Genomic DNA, 16,052 nt, shown 5'->3' with positions numbered 1-16,052 from the left:
ACCTTGAAAAGGCACATCCTCAGGTCCCTAGCAATATATCTGTCAGGTTTCAATTTGATCGGACCAGCGGTTGTCGAGAAACAGCGGTCACAGACACGCACACGCGCACACACACACACACACACACACACACACACAGATTGCTGGAATTATAAATATATGGGGACACACACACACACACACACACACACACACACACACACACACACACACACACACACACACACACACACACACACACACACACACTTCACCGATAGGCATTTTTCGGCAATCGGCTGATTGGAGTCAGTGTGATTACCAACTATAGTACGTACTGTGTACAACCCAAAAAGCGTTGAGTCGCTTTCACCATTGTCATGGAGGAATTTAAATAAACAAATTAAAAAATAGGGGCATTACCCCTGGGCGCTTACCTGGTAGTGGCTGGATAAGAAAACCAGGGAACCATTGATAGATGTGGATAACCCACAAAATATTTAACAAAGAAGAAAGTAAATACCTATGGATTTTTTTTTAATACGGTGAACAAACCTTACTTCATCCCAGGTGATGAAGGTTGTGGTCAAGTTTCATCAAGACTCTTTTTGGTGCATATATCTCACCCCCTCTGCATTTTTCTCTCCAGGTACCCCTTTCCCAAGCAGCATGGAACCAGCTCCCTTCATAAATATTGGACTTCCTTCGGTCTTGTCTCTGTCTTTCCATGTCAGCTTGATTCCATGTTGTGGGTAGCACTGTGGCATTCATCCACACAAGAGCTTCTTGAAGATTTTTCATCTGGATAAGATTCCCGAGTCAACGAAGTCTACTGTCTGTCATGGTGTCATCTGGTGACTCTTCTATCCCTAACAGTCTCTTAATTTGTACACTTCTGATATACCCTGTCTACTGTTGAGCCTTGATGGTACCAAAGCTGCTTTGAAGATATCTAATGCGGAAAGCCTCAATCTTATGAGAGGTATCACTCAAGGTGGTCCATGCTTGAGCTGCATACAGAAGTATGAAGCACAACATCATAGTAAACTAATCTTTTGATTTTCAAGAAGAGATTGTTGTCCTGAAATAACTATCTGCATATGGCCCCAAATACTCTCGAGGCACAGAAAATTTGCATCTGTCTTTCTCTGTGTCTCTCTGTCTCATGCAGTGGCATCATCATCAAAATTGAGTTCAATCCTCGTCAACTTTAGAGGTTCTCTAGTTCTTGTCATCCTTTGCACGAGTCAAAAAGGTAGATGGTTAAACTGACACTTGACTCATATAGATTTAACAAGAATTACTGTACTGTCGTCACAACCTGTGACAAATGCAATATAGTACCACACACACAACAATTTTCCACAATATATTTTACATCGTTTTTAGCTCATCTGGAACGTAGTTCTGGGGAGATTATGGGATGGCATGTCGTCCGTCCGTCAGTCAGTCAGTCAGTCAGTCAGTCAGTCAGTCAGTCTGCCCGTCCGTCCACAAATACTTTCAGCTTCTTCTCTGAAACTACACACACAATTTTGATAAAACTACACCACAACCTTCATCACCCTGTGTGTACCAAAGTTTGTTCATGGCATTAAGAAAGAAATCCATAGGTATTTACTTTTTTCTCCGTTACATATTTCGTGACATAATGGGCGGAGGAGCTTCTTGTGAGCCAATGGCCATCCATATCTAGCACCCAACTGTGTCTGCAGATGTCCTCCTGCAATTGGGTTACTTTATATTAGGAGGTTGGTGGCAGGATTTGCACTCCGGCCACCATAAAACCCTTCATTCCGCAAAACATACGAAAAGCATTTTTTTCTTATCTGAAAACCCACTCCGTGGGAGTACCTCCTGTGCAGCTGCCCTTCACAGGGCAGCTCAACGGATGACGGGATTGGGGCAAAGCCTTCGGAACCCCCAATCTTTGATGATAGGAGGGAAACCACGGGGTAACCTTTCTGGGTCAAAATTGCGGTAGTGTGTGTCGAGGTGGTGCTGAGGTGTTGTCCAGCAGATGTCGGACTCCTTGGGTTAACCTGAGGCAGTCCCTTCGGGTGGTTGCCTGGAATGTCCTATCCCTGAGAGAGGATGATCACCTGTCTTTGTCATCATCTGAGCTCAAGAGTTTGAATATTGGTATTGCAGAACTCTCTGGGGTTCGGAGACCGGATTGCGGTGAGATCATGGCGGGTGGTTACACCTACTATTGATCTGGTCACTCTGATGGTTACCATGCCCAAGAAGTTGCTGTAGCTGTGTCCAAAAAGCTGACTCCAATGATAATTGAGGTAACACCGGTCAACGAGCGTATTATGAGACCAAGGATTTGTCACTCCTTGGGTGTCATCTCCCTGGCCTCTGCATATGCTCTGACTGAAGTGAATGATCTCATCGTGAAGGAAGCATTCTGTGCCAGTCTCGAGACTGTGGTTGATCAGTGCCCCATGGCGAGATACTCTTCTCGTCTTGGGGGATTTCAATACATGGACTGGAACTGAAAAGATGGTTATGAGACATGTGTTGGTCCCCATGGGTCTGGAACTGTGAACCAAAATAGCACCAAGTCCTTGACTTTGCTAGTAGTCATGGACTTAGGGTGGCTGGTTCATGGTTTCAGCGCCCACAGGCTCATTACCGGACTTGGTATTCCAATGCTGAGGGTGTGGCAAAGGAGATTGAGCATATGCTCATTGATGGTTGCTGGAGGATGATCCAGAACTGCAGGGTCTACCGGGGTGCTCAGTTCCTCAATACTGACCACAGGCTTGTTGTGGCAACTCTGAAGTTGCAGCTCAAATCTAGGATAATGGTACCATCTCAGCCTAGGCTGGATGTTGGCAAGCTCAAGTATGAGAGGGTAGCTGAGGAGTTTGCGAACAGGCTGAGTAGAGATTTGGGGGGTCTGCGTGCTTTGGGGATCCTGAAGAGTTGTGGAGTGCCTTCAAGACCACCATCCTTGATGTTGCTGGTAGATGTCTTGGAACTCACCGGGAGGCGATGAAGAATTTTGTCTCTCAAGGGACACTGGATACCATTGACCAGAGTCACAGGGCCAGGCTGAATGGCAGAACTGAACTGTTCAGGAGCTGAGGTGTAAAACTGTACGTGCACTAAGGGTGGACTAGGAGGCCTATATGTGAGGAATCTGTGAGGGGGTAGAGCATCACCTGTGGTCAAGTGATTCTCGTCCCGCTTACAGGAGAATTCACGCATTGTGTTCCTCTCAGCCCGTCCCTTGGTGAAATGCAGTTAGAGCAGAGCATGGTGGGCTCTTGACAGAGGAGTCTGAAGAGAAGGCCCGCTGGGCCGGTTACTTTTAGCAGCTGTACCAGGCTGATCCACCAGGTGTTGAGTTGGATGTTGGGTGTTACTATCCCTATTGCTGACCCTCCAATGAACTGTGGTCCACCTTCGTTTGTAGAAACACAGGTTGCGGTGAACTGCTTGAAAAGGGGTAAAACTCCTGGGATCCATGCTGAACTTCTCAAGGCTGGTGGAAATGCTGTACTCATGTCGTTGCATGCAGTTCTCTGCTCTCCCTCGAACAAAGGCATCATGCCAACTGACAGGAAGAGGGACCTTGTTATCCCTCTTTGGAAAGGGAAGGGTGATCACCAGGACTGCAACAACTACTGAGGGGTGACGCTGCTCTCAGTGCCGGGCAAGGTCTTTGCTCGGATAATTCCTGATCGGGTTTGCTACCATCTTCTTGAGCACCAGCATCCAGGGCAGTCAAATTTTACACCAAAGAGGTCAACGATTGACCGCATCCTTGCTCTTCGGGTCCTGACCGAACGCAGACGAGAGTTTTGGCAGGGGCTGCTTGCAGCCGATGTTGATCTCTGTGAAGTGTTTGATTCAATGAATCAGGATGCCCTCTGGAGGATTCTTGTTCTTCGTGGGGTGCCACTAAAACTGATCAATCTGATGTCTAAACTATACTCTGGTACTGAGAGTGCTGTGAGATGCGGTGATAACATCTCTGACTTATTTCCAGTTGTTGCTGGAGTTCGTCAGAGATGTGTACTGGCCCCCACACTTTTCAGCACTTGTCTGGACTGGATTCTGGGGAGGATGTCAGAGAGATCAAGCTGTGGTGCATTGTTTGGGAATGTCAAAATCTTTGACCTCGATTTCGAAGATGATGCAGTCATCTTTGTGGACACTTTAGATATCCTTTAGGGGGCGCTCAAAGTGCTGAATGAGGAGTCCGAGTACCTGGGGTTACGAATTTCCTGGGTCTAAACTAAGATCCAGGCTTTCACTGACATCTTTGATGCTGCTATCCTGTCTGTATCTGTTTGTGGCAAGGACATTGAGGTCACAGAGAGATTCACTTACCTTGGCAGTGATATTCATGTCTCTGCTGGCTGTGAGCCAGAGGTCAACAGACGTCTTGGTCGGGCCTGGGGAGTCATGGATTCACTGGATCATGGGGTGTGGCGCTGCTGATACCTGTGCGGGAGGACGAAAGCCCGAGTCTTCAAGTCCTTGCTGCTTCCAGTCTTGCTCTATGGATGTGAGACTTGGACTCTGACCAGGGATCTGAGAAGGAGATTTAATTCCTTTGGTACCAGGTCTTTTTGGAGAATCCTTGGCTATCGCTGGTCGGACTTTGTGTCCAACGAGCGGTTGCTGAGAGAGACTCAAATGAGATTTGTTACCTGCATAGTCTGTGAGCATCACCTGTGGCTGTCTGGACATGTGGCTCGTTTTCCTGACGCTAATCCTGCTTTACAGATTCTCTCAGCAAGAGAGCCTTGTGAGTGGAGGAGGCCAATTGGCCAACCACGTGCCTCATGGTTGCAGCAGGTTGATCAGCATCTCAAGGAGATGGGGATGAGCCAGGCATTTGCCTGGGGGTTGGCCAGATGGAGGCCCCTGGAGTTCCGGCAGAAAGTGGACGCATCAATGCACTGCTCTGGCACATGCACCCATACCTGACCTGACCTGTACATGCCTACCAGTGGTTCCCTGGTCATCTTATCCAACTGCTACCAGGTGAGCACCGAGTGGTATTGCCCATTTATTTATTATCAAAGATGTGAATGCAGAAAAATGTGATTATAATAGAGGGAAACAAAATTATCAATGGTTAATAGCATTAGGTAACACCACTGGATATACCCCCCCCCCCAACCCCTCTAAACGCTCTGTAACGTTTGGAAATATTGTTGCGAATCTGGAAGCCATGAGCACTCAACATACAGGTCCTATAAAACAGTTATATCGGTAAGCATGTGTTGTTTAGTTTGGGTTCCCGTCCCTCATTTAATGGGTGAATAAATGTACATGTGCTGTGAGTTACTTTGATAGTCAGGGTTTTCTTCTATTTTTAAATCCTCAAAACTACAACGCCAGCATCACCCTCACCTTCACCTCGCTTCCTCATACCGACGCCATGGTGGGCGGAGTTCAAAGAGGAGCCTCACAGCGGCCCTCGACCAATCAGTGTGCTACAGGTGGGCTGGCCGCCGCTCAGTCAATCAGATCCCGCGACGGTGGAAGGTGGTCCGCGTGACGTCACCACGCCCCCGGGCCAATCGACGGACTTGCGCTCATTTTGGCCAATGACAGGGCGACGAGCGATTCTGCGTGCCAAAACCGTCCAGTGAGGGCGGAGGCGTCCCCTCCCCACCTGAGACAGGGTGAGTAAGGGTGCAGTGCGATCGGACCACATGGAGAGCTCAAGAGATCCTTCCCCATCAAGAACCGCAAGGGTTGCGTGCCGTGTCTGTGTCGGTGAACAGAAGAGAGCTCAAGAGATCCTTCCTCGTCAAGAACCGCAAGGGTTGCGCGCCGTGTCTCTGTCGGTGAACAGAAGAGAGCTCAAGAGATCCTTCCTCCAGAAGAACTGCAAGGGTTGCGCGCCGTGTCTCTGTCGGTGAACAAGGAGAGAGAAATGGGTAACACGAGTGGAGATCGCGTTCGCCCGACACGAGTGCTTGTCGCGTTCACCTCACACGCGAAAGGTCGGAGTCCCGCCACCCTGCCAGCTTGAAGACCACACGAGGTGGACAGGTCCGAGTGCAGGCTCTAGTCTTCAGCTCGCCTTTCCCTCCGAGCTGGAGGCCTCAATAAAGGCTGTGGCCACCAATTCTTGGGTGTACGTGCGTGTGTGTTTGTGGTGCGTCTATTAAGTAAAACTGCATAAGTGCTTGTACATAAATTGCTATTCCTTCTATATTCGGTTAACTCTGCTTTCTTGCGTGCTTCCCTCCTTCCCCCCATTATAAATAAACCCATGTGATAAATGTATCAGTTCATTGCTGTGTTTCCTCCATTGGCTTAGCGTGACGCGTGTTGGTGAATTATAAAGGCTGTTGCCGCTGTAAATATATGATTGGACCGACGGAACTTCGGCAACAGTCTGCTCGGGTTGCGCACGGGTTGGGCACGCTAACGGCTCGACTCGTACGAGCGCCGTCGAAGGTGTGAATACTCGGTAACCCGCCACGTGGATTTTTAGGTATTTTTAAGATTGGCAAATAACCCTGTACCACGAGGTGTAATTATTGACGATTCACGGTCCGGTAAGGGACCGGTACTTGTCGAAGTTTGCCGAAAGGTACGATCTCGATTCCGGGTGTTTGGTGGAGTCGACTCTGCAGCTCCATCTAGCAGTCATGCTCGTCACCGATACCCGTCCCCGCAACAATATGACAGCATGCATCACAATGCAGTGCTCACTTCTTGGCACTATACCTAACTGATGCATTATCTAGATGCAAACCTTGCATATGCTACTGGTGTGTGAGTGGGGGGGGGGGGGTGTTGTGATAAGGAGCAGATGGTTTTAAATGAAAGTTTCAGGGTAAATTTACAGGGTCACAATTAAATGTTTAAGATGCTGAAAGAGTGATAAATCCAGATTACTGTTGGCTGTAAACTCAAAGGTAAAGGTGTGAGCTTTAGATTTAGGAGAGCTGGAGATGAGCCATCAGGATTGTTGAGAGGAGGAAAATATGACTCACAGAAGTTGCTGGAGATGCGCTTGCCAAAGACCAGAAGGCATGACCTCTGCTTGCAAGAGAGAAGGGCTTGTCAATGGTTTGCTGTAGACTATGATTGGAGATCATATGCTTGTAGTTGTTGCGGGGCAGCCACATAAGCACTATGACTATAATCGGACGTTGAGCTTTCCAGGCTTTGAAGTGGTCGTGTTTCAAGGAGACAGAGGAAACACTTGGGGGCGAGGCTTTTCCGCATTTGGATAAGTGGGGTAAGTGAATAGATATAGATAGAAATATGATTTCAGTGATTTGGTCTGCTCAAATGGAAGGATCAGGAGAGAAACAAGAGTCTTGCCAGGGGTAGTCTGAATGGCAAAGGTCGTCCCAAAGAGTCATAATGCCAAAGGATGTGGGAGGTAGACCGAGAATACGAATACTGCTCAAAATGATAGCAGGTGCTAATGAGGCAATGGTCAGATGATCCAACCAGTAGGTGCAGCAACAAGGATATTGGTGTAAAAATTAGGTTTGGAAATGAGAAAAAAAATCCAGTGTTGTTGGAGCTATTGGCGGAGCAGTCAGGAATGTGGTTTGATTCAGAGATGAGTTGGCAGAGGTCAAACAAGACAGCGAAGACTTCGGGTTCAGTCCCAGCCTGGTCAGTGTGGGAAGAGTGTAAAAGCCAGGATGAGTTGGGGATAATAAAATTCCCAAGAATGATTTCTAAAGATGGAGAGGAGTGTTGGAAATTCCTCAGTACAGGTAGTGAGGTGGTCAAAGATCTGTATGTGATTTTTAGAGTTGGGAGATCGGTGGAGGCAGCAGATAGATTCATTGAGCCAAAGAAGTTGAAAATAAGATTTAGGAAGCTTACAATGGGGAAAGCTGGTGGCAGAGATATTGAAGCAGATGTAGGAACGTATGCCAGCTTTGTACCGGAAAATGTGGTGGAAGATGTAGTCAGAGCACTAGACGTGGGTAGTGGAGCTGTGTTCAGCAATCTGAGTCTCATTTAGGACCAGATCTGGTCAAGATAATTGCAGCAGATTGTGGGTATGATTGAGGTTAGAACAAGAGGCATGATTAATGCTCACCATGTCTCTTCACAGTTATTGACTTTTCATTACTTTTGTTATATCATCATGTTTGCAAGTGCAAATTCAGAATAAAGTCCTCACCAGTTCATAGAAAAGCTTTGACTTCGTTCCACCACTAGTTAGGGAGTTGGATCGTATCGGCTGCCTTTGAATTGGCTGTTAGAGGGTTTGTTATTGTTATTTGTACATCAAAATTAATCATCTCAGTATTGAGCTCCTCCATATGTTCACTACCGAGTGAGTTAAGTTACCCCCCCCCCACTTCAACCAGAAAAAAACTTCAAAACTACACCATCCCCCCTCCATTGAGATGTTATATCAATTGTGAGACCCCTTCAGTCTCAAGGAACCAAGAAAGTAAGAAACACCTTAACTCTTGAGGGACCAACATGCCTATTGCCGCTTGAATCCTGACCAATAGGACGTGTCTGCCACAAACAATCCTGTCTGTGGTCTGTTATACCCACACAAGATCGGAGCCATTGTTTAATAAAACTTCTTAAGACGTTTAATAAGACGGATGATGACGTTTAATAAGACGGATTAATAAGATTGTTTAATAAGACGGATGATGGGAAGAACTCGGGTGATGGAGGCAAGGCGGGGCACGAGGTGAAGAGCAGCATGTTTTGGATTTGGGGGTGACAAAGAAGGAGAGGTGGATGCATGAAGACTGAAGAGTGCACGTTGTTTTTAGTCTCATACACAAACGTTTTGAAGATTTAAAGAAAATACATTAAGTATTGATTCGATAACATACGCACTCAACAACATAAGGGGCGTGGAGTGTGTGCAACCTGAGACAACTACAATAATAATAATAATAATAATATTAATAATAATAATAATAATAAAGCCTTTTCCAGAAGTGATACATGAAAACAGACATGTGTTTGAGCAGTATAAAAATGACACATGAAACTTTCACCTGTATAATCCATTCAGACAGTAGGCGTGCCGGTTGCAGTCTAATTTTCTTGTGGTTTTTTTTTTCACCCCCCCTCTTCCTCCCACCACAGACTTAAAAACATACTGACAGCTTGGTTAGCCACGGCTTCGGATGGATTATTCCACAGACAGGAATGAATGCAAACACAAGGGCGGCGTTCACAACCCCTGAGTTGAAGACAAAGATAAATCTGGTATGAAAGAATGGCGGGCGAGGTGGGAGCAAGAGAGGTGGGCCAAAAAATTTGAAGGTCCTTTGAAAAGTTTTGCGAATAAAATACTTTTTGATAAATAAACGTTATTTTTTTTTTCGCATTCAAGCTCAAAACAATCAAAGAGGTAAACAATCTCGGTACAGTGTCGATTATCATTTTATTTTATGCATTTTGTTTGAAATGTGCCTTTCGTACGGCCGCAGTGGTTTGGTTTATTAACTTCTATACTTCAGTTTAAGCTGGAAAGATGGCCTCGAGGAATAAATACTCACCTCTAAGCTGTCTAGCCTGGGTTCAAATCCCGACCCAGCTATAAACTGTCATCCCGGTGTTTCACAGGCAGGGTGATCCATCAACGTGTGTGCAGTCCCTCGGATGGACATTCAATTGGGGGTTCCATCTCCTGGCATTAGTCGGTGTTCATGAAAGATCCCACGGTGTCCTTCGTGAAGAGTAGGTGAGCTATTGCCGGCACCATGAACAAATTCCAAATTCCTGTCCCAACTATTGCTGAAAAAGCAATGGCAAACCACCCAAGATAATCCTTGTTAATAGACTGTTTTGGCAACACCGACACTCTGTAACAGAGAATGGTACATCGCAATCAGAATTTCAGTTTTCATCAGAGTTACTGCAATTGCTATTTGGGGTGATATATTAGTAGGGTAAGAATACTGATTCTGGCTCACTTTTCCCCATGTAAATGAATGGGGGATTTTCAGCGATTTATATTTTTTTTCCCTAAAAATAAACCCCCCTTTTTATCCCAAGGTATATTTATTTGTCTCCCCTTTTAACTTGGAGGTTGAACCTCATTGAATTGAACACCTGAGGGTTGAACAGCTCACTCATTGAACCTATAAAGATTTGTTCATTCTCAAATTCCTTCAATAGTTTAATTTTCTTTGCACAATAATCCCCATCTAAAATATTAACAAACAAAACATTTGAATCTTTATATTTTTTAAGATACCCCATTTGTGCCATTACGAAATGATAAACTTCTCTTAATGCTCTCATCTGACCACCTCCTGAGCCACATATCATTTTGAGATTATAGTAAATTGTTTTTTCATTGTTCAATTGATAACCATCAAAGTTTTCAGTCCATTCAAGGATATTCATTTTTTCTTTACATCCTCTAACTTACTAGTTTTTAAATTAATTCGCTTATTTGTTTTATTTACCTTTGTTTTAGTTATTTTTTCAATAAGACTTATTTGATATTTTTCACATTCATTATGTTTTCCATTTATATACCAAGACTGAGATTTTCTCCACTCTTTAGTTTGATTAATACTTGGTTTAACCATTTATATATTGTGAAAGAACGCGGCGGGAGCCCTTAAAAACCCTAACCCATCTTCCCATCGTTAAAACATAATCTATTTTATACACTCTATCATACAATATCCATATGGAACACAATCTATTCCATTATCTAAAATAAATCTCTTATCATCAAAGGCTCCTAATGCCTTTTTATTTACTTCTTCACTATATATGTTATGTTTATAACTTCTTATTGTATTCATTTTCCTATATTCTTCTTTCTTATTCATCAAACAATTATAATAATTTCTAAAAGTTATTGATTTCTTTATTACATATTTCTTTATTCCCTTTAACCTCTTATCAATCTGTTCACCATACTTATAAGCATATGCCTTTGCTCTCAATCCAATAAACTCACTCATTACTTTTCCACCCAACTCATCCTTAAACTTACCAATAACCTTTTCATTCTTTTTGGAAAATAACTCACTCTTCTTGCTGAAATTACTTGTATCATATACTCCAATATTTTTCTTCATATCTTCATAAACATCATCAGTTTTTATATCTAAGATAAAACTATCAGTATCCATATACAACAATGAAACATTTTCACCATACTCTTTCTTTAAGTCATTATACAAATAATCATACATCAATATCTTTGATAAATCAAGAACTGCTGTTCCAATATAAATTGGTTTATCCATTACAATACTTTCCTTTTTCATATGAATTGCAGAAAAGTTCTCTGAAAAAACCTCTTCTCTCTCAAAACTTGGTTTATTTATCAATCTCGAAGCTTCTTTCCAAGATGTTGCGAATCTAATGTTTTGTCTGTTTCTAACATTTTCCATAGTCTTTCCAAATACAGCATTATTCATTAATTTATAAAAGTCCCCTTCAAATTTTACTTTTGTATTTGCTCTCATATCTGTATTGAATTGAATATACTTTTTCACCCAAGGACTTTGTTTAAATTTTAAAACTCTATGAATTTTAGCTACTCTCAATCCTTCTCTCAAAAACTGTTTTAAGCTTCTCTGATGCAAAACATATCCCTCTTTATCATAGAATGTTGTTAATAACTTTTCTGTTGATTTACCTTTAATATTAAAACTTTTATGATAATCACTTAACCATTCTTTCTTTGGAGTTTCTTTCTCACATGCAAAAGGAAGATCTTTATGCTTATTATGAAGATCACTCGGGTACCTCAAATCAACTTCAAAATAATAACCTTCTTCTTCGTCATTCAATTCCTCTTGAGAAGAAATAACAATATTCATCAAAGCCTTTTCATAATCCTTTTCTTCCACCCACTCTAATTTACCATAAGGCAGAGATTGAGACATTGCCCATCCATACAAATTATTAGCATCAAAATACATCAAATAATTACTATCTTTTTCACTATTATAATTTGGAAGATATTTATTATTTGCTTTAGCATATCTTTTGAACATACTTGTGATATTCCACCTCTCTTGGACTTCTCAATCATCAAAAGCATATCAACATCACTGATTAAATCTATATCTTGTTTTGTCATTTTCAACATTGCACTCCAAGCTAAACCAGGAGCTGTGAAATAGTGGGCAGGGTCTAATCCATAACAATTTTTATTATGACAGAGTGTTCTAAAAGCCTCAAACACATCAGCTAACAATAAAACATCTGTTTTTAGATATAAATCGTGATATTCTCCAAGGTTCTTTATCTTAAATATTTTCCAGATTTCTTGTGCGTGTTTATATTCCTTATCACTTATCTCTTCTTCATAAAGGTTATTATAGAAACTTTCTTTTGAAGGAAGTTGTGTTTCTTTAAATCTCATAAATGAATCCATATAATCATAAGGATAAATTCCCTTACTTGTAAGAATTTTCTCTTTACTTTGAATTTCATTCCTTGTTTGAATTTCCTCTCTCGTAAGAATTCCTTCTTTAATCAGAATTTCATCTTTAATCTGAATTTCCTCTTTAGTTCGAATTTTCTTTATAATTAGAATTTCATCTTCAGTTAGAATTTCCTCTTTACTTTGAATTCTCTCTTTAATCTGAATTTCCTCTTTAGTGAGAATTTCCTCTTTTGGAAAGAATGAATTAAGATTTGGAAAAGAGTCCGTGGAGCTTAGATTTGATGCGAGGTAGGCTAGTGGTGTTCCCATAAACTTGTAAGAATCTAAAAACCTAATACGAGTTATAGGTTTTGTGAATATCATTTTTGAAAATGAAATATACTTTTGACTTGTGTTTGTTATAGCAGAAATATTCCCTGGTGTTTTTGAAAGTTCATTTATAAATAGATGTGTATCATAGTTGGCGCTGTTGTGAAGAAAGACTGGAATAAAAGAAGGTAATTTATAATTAAGATTACAACAGGAATGAGCGGGACCTCTATATTTACCAGTAAGATGACAATGGTCTCTAACTTTAGACTCCTTAATTTCCCCCTCACAAATATGACAGATATTGTTCATTCTAAATTCTAATTTTTCTTCTTTGGTTAATTTCATCGGTTCATTTGTTTCTTTCATTAATTTAGTGAGTCTTATACAATCCTTTTCTAATCGTTTTACAAACTCTTGTGAAGCATTTTTTCCACGATAATGTTCAAGTTTGTTATACTTTTCTCCAACAGATGATTTGATATAATAACAAAAACCACAAGGAATATGTTTTTGATATTTATTTGTATATGGTTCTTTTGGATTAGGAGAAGCAGTATTTATCTTTTAAGGATACATTCAAAATCAGCGTATATCACAAATGGGTGCATGATAGATTTATTATAATCTTCAAAATAAATCCTTTCACCAGGTTTAGGCATTGTAATTACAGCTGATTTATGATTACTACAATATTTTGAATGTTGTTCTAATCGTTCTTTTGTATGAAATGAATTAAGACATCGCTTACAAGGATATATTTTGTTTGCTGTTCTGAATACCTGAGAAGAGATTAATCTTGATAAATTATTGATGTATGTGTAATGTGAATTCTTTCCAACACTAAAATATAAAAGGTCAATGTGTGTTTCTTCATTTTTATAGTTGTTTGAAATTTTTAATATTTGAACTTTGTTTGTATCCGTTAATCCATATACATTAATAGAAAGATTATTCTTTTTCTCAAATTTAGGAATATCTGTTAGTGGCATTGGGAATTTAAAATCTTTAATGTCCAAGGTATTCTCATATTTCATATATTGTTTTACTCTTTCTGAATTACATTTTGGTGGATGTAAGTGAGCAAGAACAGACCAGAGAAAACATTTATTATCATTGTTCTTAATATTAACAACTGCCTTCTTTAGTTTTATTTCTTTTGGTAATTCAATATAAGAAGAAGCTTTAAGAGGGTTTGATTTTAGAATGTGTATATCTAAAAAGATGATTTTTTTAATATTGAATCCACTTCCTACCACTGTATTATCAACATCCTCCTCTTGTCTTGATAGTTCTTCATAAACCCCACTATTCAAAAAATCTTGAAATGATGTTATAAAATGAAGATCTGTTCTCATATAAGGAGTTTGTTCTTCATCTTGTCTTTTCATATTCATTTTCACTCCCATATAAAACTTTAAAGTTTTTATTTCTTTTAATGTCTTTTTAATAAATTTTTCAACATCGGGTTTCACTATTTCAATTGATTCAGCTATTGATGATGGACCGGGTTCTCCAAATTGAAAAATCCTTATTTTTATATGCCCTTTAAATGCCTCATCAGTGTTTTTAATATAATAGTCTCCCTTTACTTTAAACTCATTTTTCTTGTGTTTTTGTGATTGAAGATGTTGATTATAACTACTCTTCAAAACATCCTTTGAACAGATATCACAATGTTTTCTTTCCAACTCAAGAGGAGATATTTGATGAAATAGATTAAATGTGTGTTTGTTGGTTCGGAGGTGTTTTCTATAATGTTTATATTCGTGATTACAAACATCGCAGTACGTTGTATTCACCATATTTATAGAATAAAACTTTGCTTGAACTAAAATTTTCTTGATGAAAATTTCGTTTAATTTATAGGTGAATCTGTGCTTAAAAACATTTTATCCTCCAACTTTTTCACTTAATAAATACAATGTTTCAAGACACAAAAGACAAGTTTCAATCAATCTCTTCATCTGTTAAAGATACTGAGAAATATGTCAAGGATGTAAAATTGAACAAAGATAAATATAACAACTATTGGATAAAAACTATTATGGTAAATAATATGAGTTCTTCAATTTCCTTCAGTGGAAGGGCTTTTAGTATACCTGGTAGAACATCAATTAAAGTATCTCTAACAAAAGTTTCTCCTCTCCTTCTAGTAATATATTCAAAACTAGAAAAAGCAATGAAACAAGAAAAAGTATCAAAGAACAAAAACCTTATGGATGAAGCTTTAGAAAGAAAAGATAAGACCATCTGTAATATGCAAGGAGAAATTTGTATTTTTTTCAACAACCCTAAAGATGTAAATCTTGATGAAATAAAGGATGTTAATATATCAGGTGAAATGACATTTCGTTCAATAGTAGTTAACGATAATTTTAAAATTACCTTTAATATAAAAAATGTTGTCGTTGAATCTGATAATGAAAAAAGTATATCGATATCGATGGTAATATACAACTGAAAGTATAGATGAATTTCAGTTTAAGTAAAGTTTTACTTTATAAATATGCTAGACTTTCCTGATTCTCCATATGACAAATTTGAGAATTGTCCTGCGTGTGAAAGACGGGGATTAAACACAGAGTCAAAAGCCTATAAACAATGTATATTCTGTGATTATCTTCTAATTAATGATAATAAAAAATATAAAAAGGAAAATAATTCTTTTAGATTTACACCAAAAATGAATTACTTTACAAGATTGATTAGAGAAATGAATGTAAAGTATGAGGATGATAACACACCTTTCCTTACAAGGGAAGAAACTGAACGTATAAGAGAAATGTTCAAAGGATTGTTGTTGTATATTATTCATGGATGTAATTTTCAGGGAAATATCAACACAAGATATTGTATAAATAAAATAATGGATTATCTTGAAATTAAACCTGAACTTAGGATAAAATATAGAGTTTCTAAAAAAGCTAATAATAAATTAAATAACCTGTTTTTCAAATATATAAATGAATGATTTTTTACCTATTTGGGAAAATAAGATAAAATTTAACAACCATAAAAATCTCCCAAATTCATTAAGATGTCTCATAGTTGGTTCAAGTGGATGTGGAAAAACCTGCTTACTTTTAAAAATGCTCCTCACTCCCAACTTTTTAGATTATGATAATTTAATAATTTTCACAAAGTCGAGTTTTCAACCAGAGTATCAACTACTCTCACAAGGTTTTAATGCTGGTCTTCAAAAAGAAGATATAATAGGTTTATTTAAACGTCAAAAAAACCTAAATGATTATAACATTGAAGATATAATTCAACTATTTTGTGATACACAGAGATGTAAAAAGAAATCAAATCTTATAACTTGTATTCTTAGTGATAATACGGATGATATACCGTCTCCCCAAGATTTGGATAAATCAAAAAAGAACCTCGTTATCTTTGATGATTG

At 39.6% G+C, this 16,052-nt stretch overlaps 2 long non-coding RNA genes across 2 annotated transcripts in view; one reads left to right on the top strand and one right to left on the bottom strand.

Annotated features, from left to right (window-relative positions):
• LOC147028551 (uncharacterized) overlaps nucleotides 1–16,052 on the bottom strand; it is a 119,924-nt gene that overhangs the window by 8,607 nt on the left and 95,265 nt on the right. The gene's annotated exons all lie outside the window — the stretch shown is intronic.
• LOC147028552 (uncharacterized) overlaps nucleotides 1–16,052 on the top strand; it is a 144,185-nt gene that overhangs the window by 59,396 nt on the left and 68,737 nt on the right. The window contains exon 2 of the long non-coding RNA XR_015057606.1: nucleotides 9,055–9,177. This is a non-coding gene — a long non-coding RNA (uncharacterized LOC147028552). The remainder of the gene's footprint in view (nucleotides 1–9,054; nucleotides 9,178–16,052) is intronic.

The sequence above is a fragment of the Eptatretus burgeri genome, chromosome 4 (assembly GCF_056783735.1).
Source record: "Eptatretus burgeri isolate ZD-2024b chromosome 4, Ebu_testis_v1, whole genome shotgun sequence".
NCBI lineage: Eukaryota > Metazoa > Chordata > Myxini > Myxiniformes > Myxinidae > Eptatretus > Eptatretus burgeri.
This window is presented reverse-complemented; position numbering and strand designations above follow the sequence as displayed.